The sequence below is a fragment of the Crocodylus siamensis genome, chromosome 1 (assembly GCF_052110815.1).
Source record: "Crocodylus siamensis isolate JL-2025a chromosome 1, ASM5211081v1, whole genome shotgun sequence".
Classification (NCBI taxonomy): domain Eukaryota; kingdom Metazoa; phylum Chordata; order Crocodylia; family Crocodylidae; genus Crocodylus; species Crocodylus siamensis.
The window spans coordinates 221,863,853-221,877,799 of record NC_143395.1 but is presented as its reverse complement, the minus strand read 5'-3'; positions in this window follow the sequence as shown (position 1 = coordinate 221,877,799).

The window sequence follows — 13,947 nt, the reverse complement described above, 5'->3', positions numbered from 1 at the left end:
GGCTTTGCCTTTATACCTATCTTGCTCTGAGATTAAAGCAAGGAAGCTCCTGAGAATGCAAGTATTTAAAGTGTACAGTATTTTGCCTATTTATCTAGTGACAGGTTTTGGCTCAACTTTTCAATGGATTGAGTTGTCCTGTTCCTATTAAAATTAAACTCTGCCTTTGTGTTGGACTAAATCAGTGGATGTGGTCCTTGTTTCTTGTCCATACCATAGTCACCTCCAGCTTGAGTACAGAGGGACCACGCTAAAATGGAAGCTGGTGTTTAAATATGAGAGTTTGTTTGCTTTCCTTTACAGAGATGGTTTCAGGAAGGATGTTTATGTTATAAAGACATTTTGTGCATTTGCAAGTGCAATTCAACACACATAGTGTTTTTGCATCTGTATATAGCTTGATTCCTTGCTATATCATAGGATTTTCTATGTCTACAGTCATACGAATTAATGTCATGTGTATCTGAGTGTCTGGGTGAAGATGACAAGAGTATTTGGGCAAATTGTTCTCTACCAAGGTCCTTAGCCTTGAAAAAGACATCTGTGGCATCACATACTGGACATTCAGTTGTTCTCTGCACTGCAAGGGAGCAGTGGGGGTGGGGAGGAAAGGGAGAGGTTGATTCCTGGATATCAGGGGTCAAAAAAACACCTGCAGGAAAAAAAAATGGAGCAATGCATGGGATGCTTAAAACTGGAGCTGGGCTGGCCAGAACCATGCTGCAGCTGCCAGCCAGGCTGCACACTGCTGCAGCCCTGGAAGGCCTTCCCCCTGGGCATTCCCCAGGGACAAGTAGCGGCAGCACAAAGTGTGTCACTGCTAGTTGTCCCTGAGGAACCAAACATCCGTGCAAACGTGGATGCGGCCTTGGAGGCCTCCATCAACATCATGTTATGCTATCCATTCCATCCCTAAATATAATTACATAGGAGGCAACAAGTTGGCTTATAACAGTCAGAAAGCATCCAGACGTGTGGACAAGAAAAATGATGATAAAGACCTGGTTGCCAATATAACCTACAAAATAAGTACCTAGTCATCATGTATCTAGCTGTTGAAGTTTCCTGTACACATCACTTGCACCTCAATCAATGTTAGGCGTCTGCACATGAGGACAAGAACAAAAAGATACGTATATTGTTCATGAAGTTCTAGCAGAATCTATAATATTTAACCTACTTTTAAGGTAAAAGATTAAGAACAATACAGGGTCTCCAGCTTAAAATTAGGCCATTTTTTCACTCCCCAAAACAGTATTGTAAAAATAAAATATGTGCTGTGGCTGTGACGCTGTTTCTATCAAGTGAAGGGTTTTGGAGTTGCTGCTTTTCAAAATATTCAGTGAATGTTATTTCTGTTGTTTGAACTTAATAGCTATCCTCACACAGGATCTGGTCCTTCCTCAGAAGAGCTTGTCAGGGAAAACAGGAAAAAGGAATAACCTTTTTCTATATATATAATCAAATCCAAGACTACTCTGAATTTAATATGACCCCCCCCAACCCCAAATGATTAGAATTTGTACGTGGAAAATTTATAATGGGAGAAGAACTGGGGAGACAGTGGGAAAGTAAAACAACTGGATGCTTGGCCCCTCCTGCTGCCTGCCCACCCCCCTGCCTCCACTGCCTCTGCATCTGCAGTCCCCCACTTGCCCCCCCATCTCTTTTCCTACCACTCCCCCACCCCTGCTCCCCAACACTTACCCTCGTTCCAGCCCCACTTGAGCCTGGAAGCATGGAGCATATGTTTGCTTCAGCCCCAGCCCAGCCTGGTAGACTGTGACTCAGGCTCCAAAGCCTGCTAGAGCTGGCCCCACCACATGACCTGTTATCAGGCCAGATGATGAACATGTACCCCAGCCCCCAGGTTCCAGATGCTTGACTTTGTATAGGGAGTAGGTGGTGGGGCTGAGATAGTAGGGGAGGGCAAGTGCTAGGGGTGCAGTTATGAGGGAGCAAATAACAGAGGGGTGGCAGAGCTGGTGCTAGGGGGCAAGGGTCAGAGCCAGAGCTGGAGCCACAGCAGCTGCCCTCCTCCTCCCTCTGCTGCCTTGTACTTGAATCCAAGACAAGTGGCTTTCCCACCCCCCCATATTAATGGGGAGAAAAAAACCTTGTCTTGGATTCTAGTAAATACAGTAATTATTTCTGTCTTAACAGGGAGGAATCTGAGGCAGAGAAACACTGAGAATCTTGCAAAGGTTTCACAGGAACACTCTCCGAAAAAGCTATAAATACAATCAAGGTAATCGGATCCCCATTTCTCCACCGTTAGTTTATGTAGCCTCTTCAACTTCATTGGAGAAATGCGCCACAGGCTCCTGCCAAGGTGTTCATCTGAACAGGGTTCACTCCAAGCAGCATAGACGTCCACAGACTGAGGCTTTGTGGAATGCAAAATGCAACTAGTCCTTTCCTTTTTACTCCACTTCTTGAACCCAGAGTATTATAATTGCATAGCGTTTGCCACTTTCACTTACATTCACAGAAGAAAAGACACAAAGAGCAGTTGTGCTTCTAGCTAGTTTGCTTAGGGCTAAGTTTAAAACTCCTAACATTTTGCACACTAACCTCACAGTACACTGACAGAGAGACAAAATATACTATCTAGTTTCCAAACAGTACGGAGGAAAAGTTACAACTTAAAGAATTCTGCCTGAGGAATTGGCTAAAATGGTGAAAGACATTCAACATCATTTGACACCTTAAAAGATCACGTCATATAAAGTCCCAATTTATTATATTTCCAAAGAATATGCTTAAAGTTAAGATCCCCAAGTGCCTTACTGACTTTTGATGAAGTTACTTGCATTATGACAATGATCTTCCTTTGAGTTGTGGATGCAAGATATGGGAAGTGATAGTGCCTCTCTGTTTGGCACTGGTTGGGCCTCATCTAGAGTATTGCATTTTAAAAAGCATATGGAGAAGTTAGAGAGGGTCCAGAGGTGGGTGACAAAGATGATAAAGGGCTTGGAAGCAAGTCATATGAGGAGAGGCTGAAAAGCTAAGCATGTTTAGCTTGGAGAAAATATATTTAAGAGGGCTGTGATAGCAATCTTCAAGTAATTAAAGGGCTAACATAAAGAAGAGGGAGAACATCTTTTCCTTCTTGCTGCAGAGAGTAAGATGTGGACCAGTGGCCTGACATTGCAGCGAAGTAGGTTTAGATTAGACATCCACAAAAACTTCTTTACTGTTATGACGGTGAGGTGGTGGAATAGACTGCCTACGGAAGCTGTGGACTCTCCATCTGTGGAGATGTTCAAGAAGAGGCTGAACAGCCCCAGTTGGGTATGATAGGCAAAACTATACCTACGTTCTACTATGGGTATTTCTCACATTTCTTGGGTTTGCTAGTTGTCCCATGGAGTTGTGACAAAATCCTGCTTCCCCTGCTCCTTTTCCCAGCCCACTTTGTGCTCCATGTGCCAGGGTTTTTTTTTAGTTTTGTGTGTGTGTTATTCTAAACCTTCCCCAGAGGCATTGGGTGTTGACTACAGCCAAGGTTGGGGACTTTGATTGGGGCATGCTAATGCTCTTGCTGGGATTAAAGCTATAGGTTCCTGGCTAGAGGGCCTTGCCCTCTGTTCAGAGGCAAACGTATTGTCAAATTTGGGTCAGGAAGAAATTTTACTCATGGTCAGATTAGTATGGACTGGGCGGGGTAGAGTTGCCTTCCTGTACCTGGCCCTCTTGAGATCCTATGTGGGATCTCTTGAGCATATATTAATGTTGACTGCCATGGTCCCCCTGCTTTACCTGTGGCAGGTTAGTGGATTAAGTCTTGTGTTATGTCGGGATTGATAGTATATTTATTAAGATGCCAGATTATGGATTTGTGTAGGATGATTTGAATAGGGATGCTGCCTCAGGCAGCAAATAGATGATCTCTGGAGGTCCCTTTTAACCCTAAATATCTATGATTTTTATGTAATCCTATAGCCCTGGCTTGTGTTTTTACCTTTCTACAATGCATTTGCTCTTCCCTGTTCATCTCAACATATGGCAATTCAAATGTCAGCAACCTCTAAAAACATGCTAAATGCCCTGAAGCACAATTTATTTAAACAGACTTTTGAAATAGTTTAACTTACATTCTGGGTACAACCATCTCCTTTCAGTTAGAGGGAATGGCTTCCAATGTGTCCACTTTACTCTGTCCTGAGCCCAGGAGTGCTGATAAGGAATGTGCCTACCAAATCCAGGAAATTAAGCCAATGGCACCATTTGAGAGCAGTGCTAAATGTGCACCCAGAGCTGCTCTCAGGCTGTCTGTCTTGGGGGCAGTCAGGGCTGCTGTAGGTTGGCTGATTTCTGAGATTTGGCATATGTAGAAGAGAAGCAAGTAGGAAAGGTATACATTCTGGTGGTCCTACAAATAATCTTTGAACATACACCTGCTTCAAAAAAATATCACAAGGAGTGCATTGTCCATGAATTTAGCTTTCATAAATTGTATGTGATTTTAACTAAGGGCTTTTTTAACATCCTCCTGTACTCACAGGCTTGTAACTTTCCCAAATATACTTTTCCAGCTGAATTTTTCTGTCTGTTCTTAGCTGGTTTCTTTTAAAGCAAAGGAAAAAATTGTAACTTTGATTTATACAAGCGTGTAAACATAAAGAGTATCACACAGTTAACACACAAAATAGCTCAGGTACCTGGCTACTGAGAGCTCCTTTAAATTTCAAAGCTTTGACAGCCTATGATGAGACGTGTAGCTGTGTTTTATTGATCATGTCTGCATTACCATACTCAGTAAAATACCACATGCATCAAGCATGCGCTGGGCTCACATTACACTGGAAAGAATTCTCGGTGGGAGTTTCCTTTTCGATTGTTCAGAACTCCTGGTTAGGAGTCCAGAGCTCACATTTCTAAGATGATATATATATATATTATTGAACTTTCCTTTCAACTTTGATAACCAGTTTGCCTGGCATGTGGGCTCACAAAGAGGAATCAGCATTCTGGGAAACCTATTAATTTGTTTTCCAATTGTTAAGAGAATTAATTTTAAGTAGGTCATAGAATAAAGTAACAGCGTTTGTTGGCAAAGGTTGTTCTTGCCAATGCAGAGTGCTCAGTGATATACTCTGACTTTAGACCCATGACTCTGAAGCTCTTTTTAATCAGTGGGCACTAGGTCATATGGGTGGTTGTGGCAGGTTTTAATGCTGGCTGCATAGAGCCATTGGCTGTAGAAACTGATGTGCACCTTAACCACACCAGGCATCTAGGCTTAGGCTATCTATGCTTAGGTGGACCTTCAGCCTTCTGTTTTATTCTAATTGCTGGAAATGTGTGTGCTTTGTTTGTGACACATTCAGAAAGTATATATAAAGGATAGCACTACATTCAACGAATATGAGGGCATTCAGTATCTATAAATTTAGGGAAGCTGGAGAGGAATCACAGCCTTGGAAACTTCTTATTAGCCACTGTTTTCTTCATGTTCTCATCTTTTGCATGGTCCCCCACCTCCATCCCAAACCAAGCTAAAAGAAAACACCGTCATTCCAGCTTCTTGCAGTCTCACACATTGTCATAAGTACTGTCTGCCTTTAACAGAGCAGCTCTGGTAAAATACAGTTTTACTCAGAATCTCTGGGAACCCATTTCCAAGGGCCTCCCTCAGCCCATCACCTTTATGCTGCTCAGAGAACACTTGCTTTCTTAATTCAGTCTGGCTGTATTGTGCAAAATCAAAACTCGTTGACATTGTTTTCTTGACTTTTCATGAAAAACTGCCAAAAAACAATAGGAGAAGCTTTAAAGTCTTATACAGAAAGGCAAGCAAACAAAACACATTTCATATACAGTAATAATACTGAATGAGCAAAAAGTCTGTATTTTGCATGCTGTTGAGAGTAAGTTCCATTTCCTTCCATGCCCATCAAACTGAATTAGCACTTAGTGATCTGGTAAAAAAAAAAAAATGTTGCCTAAATCGATCATCTTTTGGGATGGTTAAAGAAAAACTGCTGTGTATTCAGTCTGGCAACCAAAAATCAATAAGACACAGCTGAGCGTGCACATGAGTTAACATCAAAGCAGCTCAAGTTCAGACCCATGGTTAGTGAATGAAGAGAAGTCAGGACAATGACAACTATTTTTAGCTCAGGTATAATGTGTGTGCATACGTACTTCAGCCAGGCACAGAGATCAGCTGCTGAGCAGTAAGTGCTCTCAGAAAAACATTTAGTAATTACTGGTTTGTGTGAAATGTATCTCATGAGTTTTGGCAGAAAGCTTATGCTTACAGGTAGGAGTTCGGGAAGCTGCTTGTCAAGAATAGAGAGGAGAGCTGATCACCAAATGGAGGGTGGGCACCCACCTTCCAACAGCACAGCAAAAGATAAAAGCTTGTGAGTAAAAGGCCAAATTCTGACCTGGCTCAGAATCAAAGAGTTGCACATATTTTAGGGCAGGTTTTGACTTAGTATATTAAGGAAGGGTTTATAAAACCCAGGGGAAAATATGTTGGTTTTTGTTTACCTATCAAGCCAGAGATTCTAATACAAAATGTGAAAACAAGAGAAAGAAGATTCTTTGGGTTACATCAGGAAAAATGCTCTGTGTGTGTGCACTCACATGTGGACGTGTGCACTCCTGCACACACATTATACCAAGCAGAGAATCATACAAAATGAGGGTTGGGAGGGACCTCAGGAGGTCCTGTAGTCTAACCCCCTGCTCAAGGCAGGACCAGCCCCAATTAGATCATCCCAGCCAAAGCTTTGCCTAGCTGGGTTTTAAAAACCTCCAAGGAGGGAGATTCCACCACCTGTCTGAGTAACCTATTTCAGTGTGTTACCACCCTCCTAGTGAGAAAATTCTTCCTAATATTCAACCTAAACTTCCCTTACTGCATCTTGAGACCATTGCTCCTTGTTCTGTTTTCTACCAGCACTGTGACCAGTTCCATCCTCTTTCGAACCCCCCTTCAGGTAGTTGAAGGCTGCTATTAAATCCCCTTTCAGTCTCCTCTTCTCTAGACCAGATAAACCCAGTTCCCTCAGTCTGAGGGTAAGTCATGTTCCCCAGCACCCTCACCATTTTTGTTCCAATTTGTCCACATCCTTTCTGTAGTGGGGGGCCCAAAACTGAACACAGCACTCCAGATGTGGTCTCACTAGTGCTGAATACAGGGGAATCATCACTTCCCTTGATCTACTGGCAGCACACCTACCAGTGCAGCCCAGTATACCATTAGCCTTCTTTGCGACAGGGGTACACTGCTGCCTCACGTTCAGCTTATTGTCCACTGTAACCCTTATGTCCTTTCCTGCAGAGCTGCTGCCCAGCCAGGCAGCCCCCAGCCTGTACCAGTGCATGGGATTGTTCCGTCCTAAGTGCAGGATTTGCACTTGTCCTCGTTTGAACCTCATGAGATTTCTTTTGGCCCAGTTCCACAATTTGGTCCCTCTGAACCCTAGCCCTACCCTCCACCTCCAGCATATCTACTACTCTCCCCAGCTTGGTGTCACCTGCAAACTTGCAAGCATTTGGTAAGCCATCTTTAGATAAGTGTAGCTGTGTGTGTATAATTTCTCTGTAATCAAAATAAAAGGGGAGGCATCAGGAGCTCATTTGCTCATTTGTCCAAGAAATTGAACTAATCTGTGTTCTTATGTTTACAGCCGAATCCATTATGCCACATCTCCTATTAATATGACCCTATTATACAAGTATGTTTGCATTGTCACTGGCATAAAGAGCAGTGTGCCCTATGTTTCTGCATAGTTGCAGCAGGAGATTTTGAACCCCTTTGCCTCCTGAAAAGAGGAACCAGTTTAGTTTAATCTGTCCAATAGCTGCAGATGGATAAGAAGGATATTTGTGCTTCCAGTACATGTGCTAAGGCTGTGCCAAGGCAAGGAGCTGGTGTAAAATTACAAAACCACCACACTCTATTTTAAATTGCACAAAACATGGCTGAGTCCTTTTTTCAAGATCTTGTTATCATGGCCTTTCCAGACCACTCAGTGTTAATTTTAATGAATCAACCATGGTGAGCAATCACCATCACCACAAAGGATAGCCCTTTCTCTTAGTGAGCTCCAAGGTTTGGATAGAAAGGACAGATAATAGGTAGATAATTACCCCTGCTGTTTGGCTATCCCAAGCATTCAGAGCAGTCAATAATAATGGAGTCAAGTTTTCACCTGTTCCTGTAGAGGGTTGGTAGATGGCTTAGCTTTTCATTTTACTCTTAGCCATGTTATTTCTATTATGTTTGTAATGCATTAGTATCTAGAAGCCTGACGCCCCTTTGCAAGACACTATACAAATATAATAAGGGGAATGTGTTTCTACTGCTGGTTTTGAAATTTAAACATCTAAAATCTTGTATGCTGTGTGTAGGCTGGGAGTGAAATGACAAAAGGTAGTTTATATGTATTTGCTGCATTTTTAAAGGAGTGGGACCTATTTTAAGAAGAGGTAGAAATCTTATTTTACTGATGAGGGGAATCATTATCACAGTCTTATTAAGGCTGATTGATTATATCATCCACAGAACAACTGAAAAAAGTAATGGAGTTGAAGATGATTTGATCATTTTAACTAAGCCATATTTGCAAAAATAAATTCTGGCATGAGAAAAATGTGTCACTTTTCATCTTTATGAAAGATTGGTACTTAATATTGCAGAACGCTTCCCGCTTCAGAATAGCGTTCAGAAATTATGTTACATTTGTTTAAGCTGTTAGGCCATTATAATATTTCATGTAAACAAAAACAAATGAACTACATTAATTTTGTAGAGACTAAAATTTATAAAGTAAGGTGATAACTACTTTGTTAATGTGCTTTTCCTCCCATTTGTCATGTGAGAACCCAGCCACAAGTGACACACTGCACATTTTCTTTGTGTACCAAATTCCAGACTGTCAGGCTAGCCTGTATCTCTGGCCTTTTTTTTTTTACTTTGGTCCTAATCCAAAGTTTGTTGTAGCCAGGGGAGAAACTTTAGCTTTTTCTGTTATCTAATATCTTCATAGCTGCACTAGGATTTTAGGAATCAGTATAAGGGTACACCCATTTAGATTTCAATTATTCTTTTTTATATTACTTTTATTATTTCCAGATCATCTAATGTTGCTGCAGTTAAAAAAAAAAGAGGTGTTTCTTCTTTACAAGCAGAATAATGTCAGCCCTATTTAAAACTGATTCTCTGAACCCAGTTGTGGGGAGGTGGGGGACCAGTGATTGTCCCACTCCTCTCCAGACTGGAGGGGAAAGGAAACTCCCCAGCCTGGGCTCAAGTAGGCCTGGGGGAGGCAGGGAAGCAATTGCTGTTCCATTCTTCTCAGGGACTGGGAAGAGTTGTGGTGGGGAAAGGCTCTTTGCACCTTTCCCCAAATAGGAGTGATTCTGGTTTGGGGATACGTGGGGAGCAGAGGTCTCTCAGCTCCTCCCAGGACCAGGAAGAGTGGACCTGTAGCTGCTTCCCCCTGTTTTGCTATTCCAGGGGTACCCCATTATGGGAACATGGGGGGAGCAGGGGAGAGGGAAAAGCTCAGGTTGGAGTGCCTGTATACTTTGGCTCTCTCTAGAATTTCTAGTGCTGCACATTTCATAGAAAATCACAGAATCAGAGAAAATGAGAGTTGGAAGGGACCTCAGGAGGTCATCTAGTCCCACCCCCTGCTCACAGCAGGACCAGAAATTTACAGCGCTGGAGATGAATGCCTGCTACCTACTCACTGTGTGACACTGGAAATATCAGTGTAACCATGGAAGTCTCCATTGCTTTGTATCCTCTCCTACCAGTGCAAGGTGGAGTTGGAATTTTATCAAATCAGAATACTCAGGCCACGTCCCCTGGTTTGAATGACTATGTAAAGCCCTATGCCTTTGTTTATCCACCTGTAAAATTGGTAATGAGATTTCTCCACACAAAAGGAGTAATTGTGTCCTTTCATTTTCAATTATTTATTTTACATTAGGAAAGAGAGAGAGAGAGAGAGAACAATGGAAGGAAACGCTCAAGGAGTGATCGTGGTGCATTTTCCTTTTAACATTCTGTCTCAGCTGACATGTCAAATAGTGGCTGCCCCAGAAGTGTCCCTGAAGCAAGGTAGCTGCTCATGTTTAAAAGGCAGTTCCTTTAAAAATACCCACTTCTTTCAGTTACCTATGCCATGGATGCCCAACTCATGGTAGAAGTGCCATAAGTGCCAGATGCAGAGGCTACGTGTAGCATGCGTGGGCTGGGGTCAAGGCTACATGCAGAGATGAAAACAGCCATGTGCTGTCCTTCGGGAACCAGGAGAGGAGCAGCAGCAGCAGCAGGAAGAGGTGAATAGCCCTGTGCTGCTCAGCTCTTGGGAAGGGAGGGAGAGAAGAGCCCCTAGTGCCTGGCTGTAGAAAGCGAGGGGGATAACAGCCCAGTGTAAGGCACAGAAACAGTAATACTCAGGTCTTTGCTTCCTCAATACAGGTAAGACTGAACTCCCTCTTTCCTTCCCGCATACAGATGCCCAAAGGCTCAAACCTCCCAACAATGCCCTGGGTTCTGAAGGTGCCACTTATGAGGTCCTGCAGACTCCAGAGTACTGCTCCATCCCTGGACACCAGCCAGTACAGACCATATGGCATTAAAGGCAGTGTCCTGTCACAAGGGCAGAGCCCTATTTGTTCTGTATGGGAAGCATGAGCCCTGCATCTGTCACTGGGCACATGGCAAACCCATCGCTGAAGGAAGGTTGAGCTGCAGCCCCACAAGCTGCCTCAACTGAAGCTGTCACAGGATAAAGACACCTGTTACAACTGTGGCCAAAAAATAACAATGCTAGGAACCCCCTATCCATGAGACTCCCTGGCTGAGGACCCGTTGCACAGCCAGTATACAGCAATGTTTTTCTGCACCTCTTGAAAATGCTTTTATTTTCATTTTCTTGTTCATTCTCAGCCCAAGAGATGCAAAGCAATCAAACAGGTGATCAACCCTTATCCCAGGTAGCCAACCTTCACCCCACAGGCAGTCACTATGTGGCACATATGGCCTGAGCTCTCAGTGGAATGGAGGCAGGTTAAGGCTTCGCTGGCCCTTCAGCTGCTGCCAACTTAAAGCCTGGATCCTCCCTTGCCATATAAAACTAGTGGTTGCAGAGCTAGGGAAAACTCTTGGTGCTGACACCCTTTCTCTCAGCAGTGCTCTGCCACTGTTCTGTGCATCTGGAGCCTCAAGGCCCCCTGACACCATTCTGGCTCCCACAAACTCTATCAGGTACCTCTCTGGGGGGTGGGGATCAGAGTGGCACTTGGGAAGAGGTGGGACTTAAGTGGTGGCACGCCTGCCAAAAAGATGGGCCACTACTGACCTAGACCATAGAAAACAGTATTTGCCTAAAATAGGCAGGTTTCTTATGGTAACTGAGTATAATGATTATAAAACACTTCATAATCATGTGGTGAGTAATGTTTCAGAGCCACAAAGCACTGCTGAACCTGGCCATAATACAAAAATGTGTGTGTGTGGTGGGGGGAGTTGTTTGATTTTTGTTTCTCCCATTAAAAAAAAAAAAATCAAACTATCTTGTAAGACACAATGAACCCCAGGAGAAGTATATGGAAATGTGAATGTCAAGTAATACACTTCAAATCCTCAATACAGGGAAGAATTCAAGTATCGAAAGTTACATAAATTGCTGGCCAACCTGGATAGTACAGCAGAGAGAGCTGCAGAGTCCTGGAAGAAGGTTTAATGTGGAATGACCATAATTACCACCAGTCTTACTCTGATATAATGAAGATCATGGGTATTAAATGCAAACTTGATGTGTGCTAAAATAGATTAAAAATGAAATAATATGGGGAAAATTACTAACATTTGAGTAAAGATTTGTGGTGCTGCAGAAAGCTCTTAGTATACTGGGGTTAGGAACAGATGTTGCATCTGTCCCAGGACAAATTATGCTTATGTCTGTCCTGGAGCAGAGACTATCTGAGATTGGCAAGTGTACATGTCGCTGTTCCAGTCAGGTTTTAGCAGCCAGCTGATACTTTTCTCCCATTGATTCCATGATGCAGTCCCAGGACAACCATTCAGCTGCACTTTGAGATGGCTTAGGACAAACTGTTAGCACTTCTTATCACATGAACCTTTCTAAGGTTGTCTGACCACAAACACGGTTATCTGTATGGCTGCGCTTTGTCCCAGGGTAGAATGGTTTTTCTTGACACAAATGTAATGTCTGTTTATAGCATGAGAATTCTACTGAAGGCTACTGATGAAAATAGTAAGAGCTCTGTGCTTTTTTACTGCAATAAAAACAAGTAGTAATACTACAAAACATAAAATCTGGAATAATAAATCACACACATTTTTCTTTTCTATATGAAGCCAAGATGTACTTAGCAACTCTGGACTCCCAAATATCCTCAGCAGAAATGGAGATTTTAGATGTTCATATGTGTAAAACGTTTGAGCTATTTTGGGCCTGATACATGAAAGTACTGAGTAAGTCAATACCTTGGGCTTATACATCCTACCCCTTTTGACTTAAATTTGAATCTAAATTAGGAAGTTAGGGCAAGATGCCTCAAGTTGGTAGTATAAGTAGGAATGGGTACACAGGGTATAAGCCCCATGTGCTGACTTAAAAGGGGGTATCTTCAAGGTCCCCCTCCACTTTCCTCCTCCCCTCCACTCAGCAGTTCCCAAGTCTGCTAGACATGCCTGTGCCCCTAATTGTCCCCTCTGCCTTTGCCCCCTAATGGTCCCAGGGTACAGCAAAATAGCTCAAACATTTTACACATATGAACATCTAAAATCTTTATTTCTGTTGAGGATATGGGGAGTCCAGAGTTCCTAAGTACATCATGGCTTCAGAGATAAAAGAAAAATGTGTGTGATTTATTATTCCAGATTTTACGTTTTGTAGAAAACTACAGTATTCCCAGCACTCATGATTTTGTTGAGTCATTTGGTACCTGATGTTTCTTGATTCTTAGTGACAGATAAAATTAGAATTTCTGAATTCAACTAGAACAGGGGTTTTCAACCTTTTTTAGTCTAAGTACCCCCAGTGGCCAGATGCCAAGCAGGGGGAACGGGGGGTTGGGTTATGCACAGCTAGACACCAAGCGGGGAAGGCGGGGGTTGGCGCACAGGTGGACATGGAGCAGGGAGGTGGGGAAGGCATGAGGGCGGGCAGGGATGGAGCACCACCGCCTCCCAGGACCAGGGCCAGGGTGGGGCAGGGAAGCTCACTGCTCTAGTATGTGTAATGGTGGCAGCCACCGCATGAGAGATTCCTTGCCCAGCAGAGGGTTGCTGCTGCCCTCGACCTGCCCTGGCCTTACTCCTAGGAGGCAGTGGTACTCCATTCCTGCCCGCCTGCATGTACCTCCTAGAACTGGTCCAAGTACCCCTAGGGGTACACGTTCCCCTGGTTGACAACCCCTGAACTAGAAGAAAAAAATAATCTAAAAGAGAAACTCATGAAAGTACAATTCCAGTGTGCTTTACATACCTAGGAACCAAAGACAAATAAAAGGAACACAATATTTATTTAAAAAATTGAATGGTTTCAGAAGTCCATCTTGTGACTTGAGTCAGTTTTGTTTTTTTTAAATTGTAGTTTTTGCTGTTCTGTCTTGTTTTTTGAGAGGGTAGGGTGGGAAGGATTCAACAATTCTAGAATAAAGAATTTTAACAAGGATGTCAATGTGCAATAGCATACTATAGTCTTTGCAGCTATGGGGTTTCCAGGCATATGGTTAGAACCCTAGGCCCAGAATTCCAGGAGAAGCATGGGTCAAGGCCTCCATCTTTTATGATACTAACATGCTGTGGAAGAATGGCTTTCAAGGGGAGATTAAAAAAAGGAAATTTAAGAGGTTTGCCTGAATTACTCCTTACAGGAGTATGAAGATTTCAGAATCCTCCCCTTTATCTTGGCTATGCTGTAGTCATGTAAAGAGTAACTC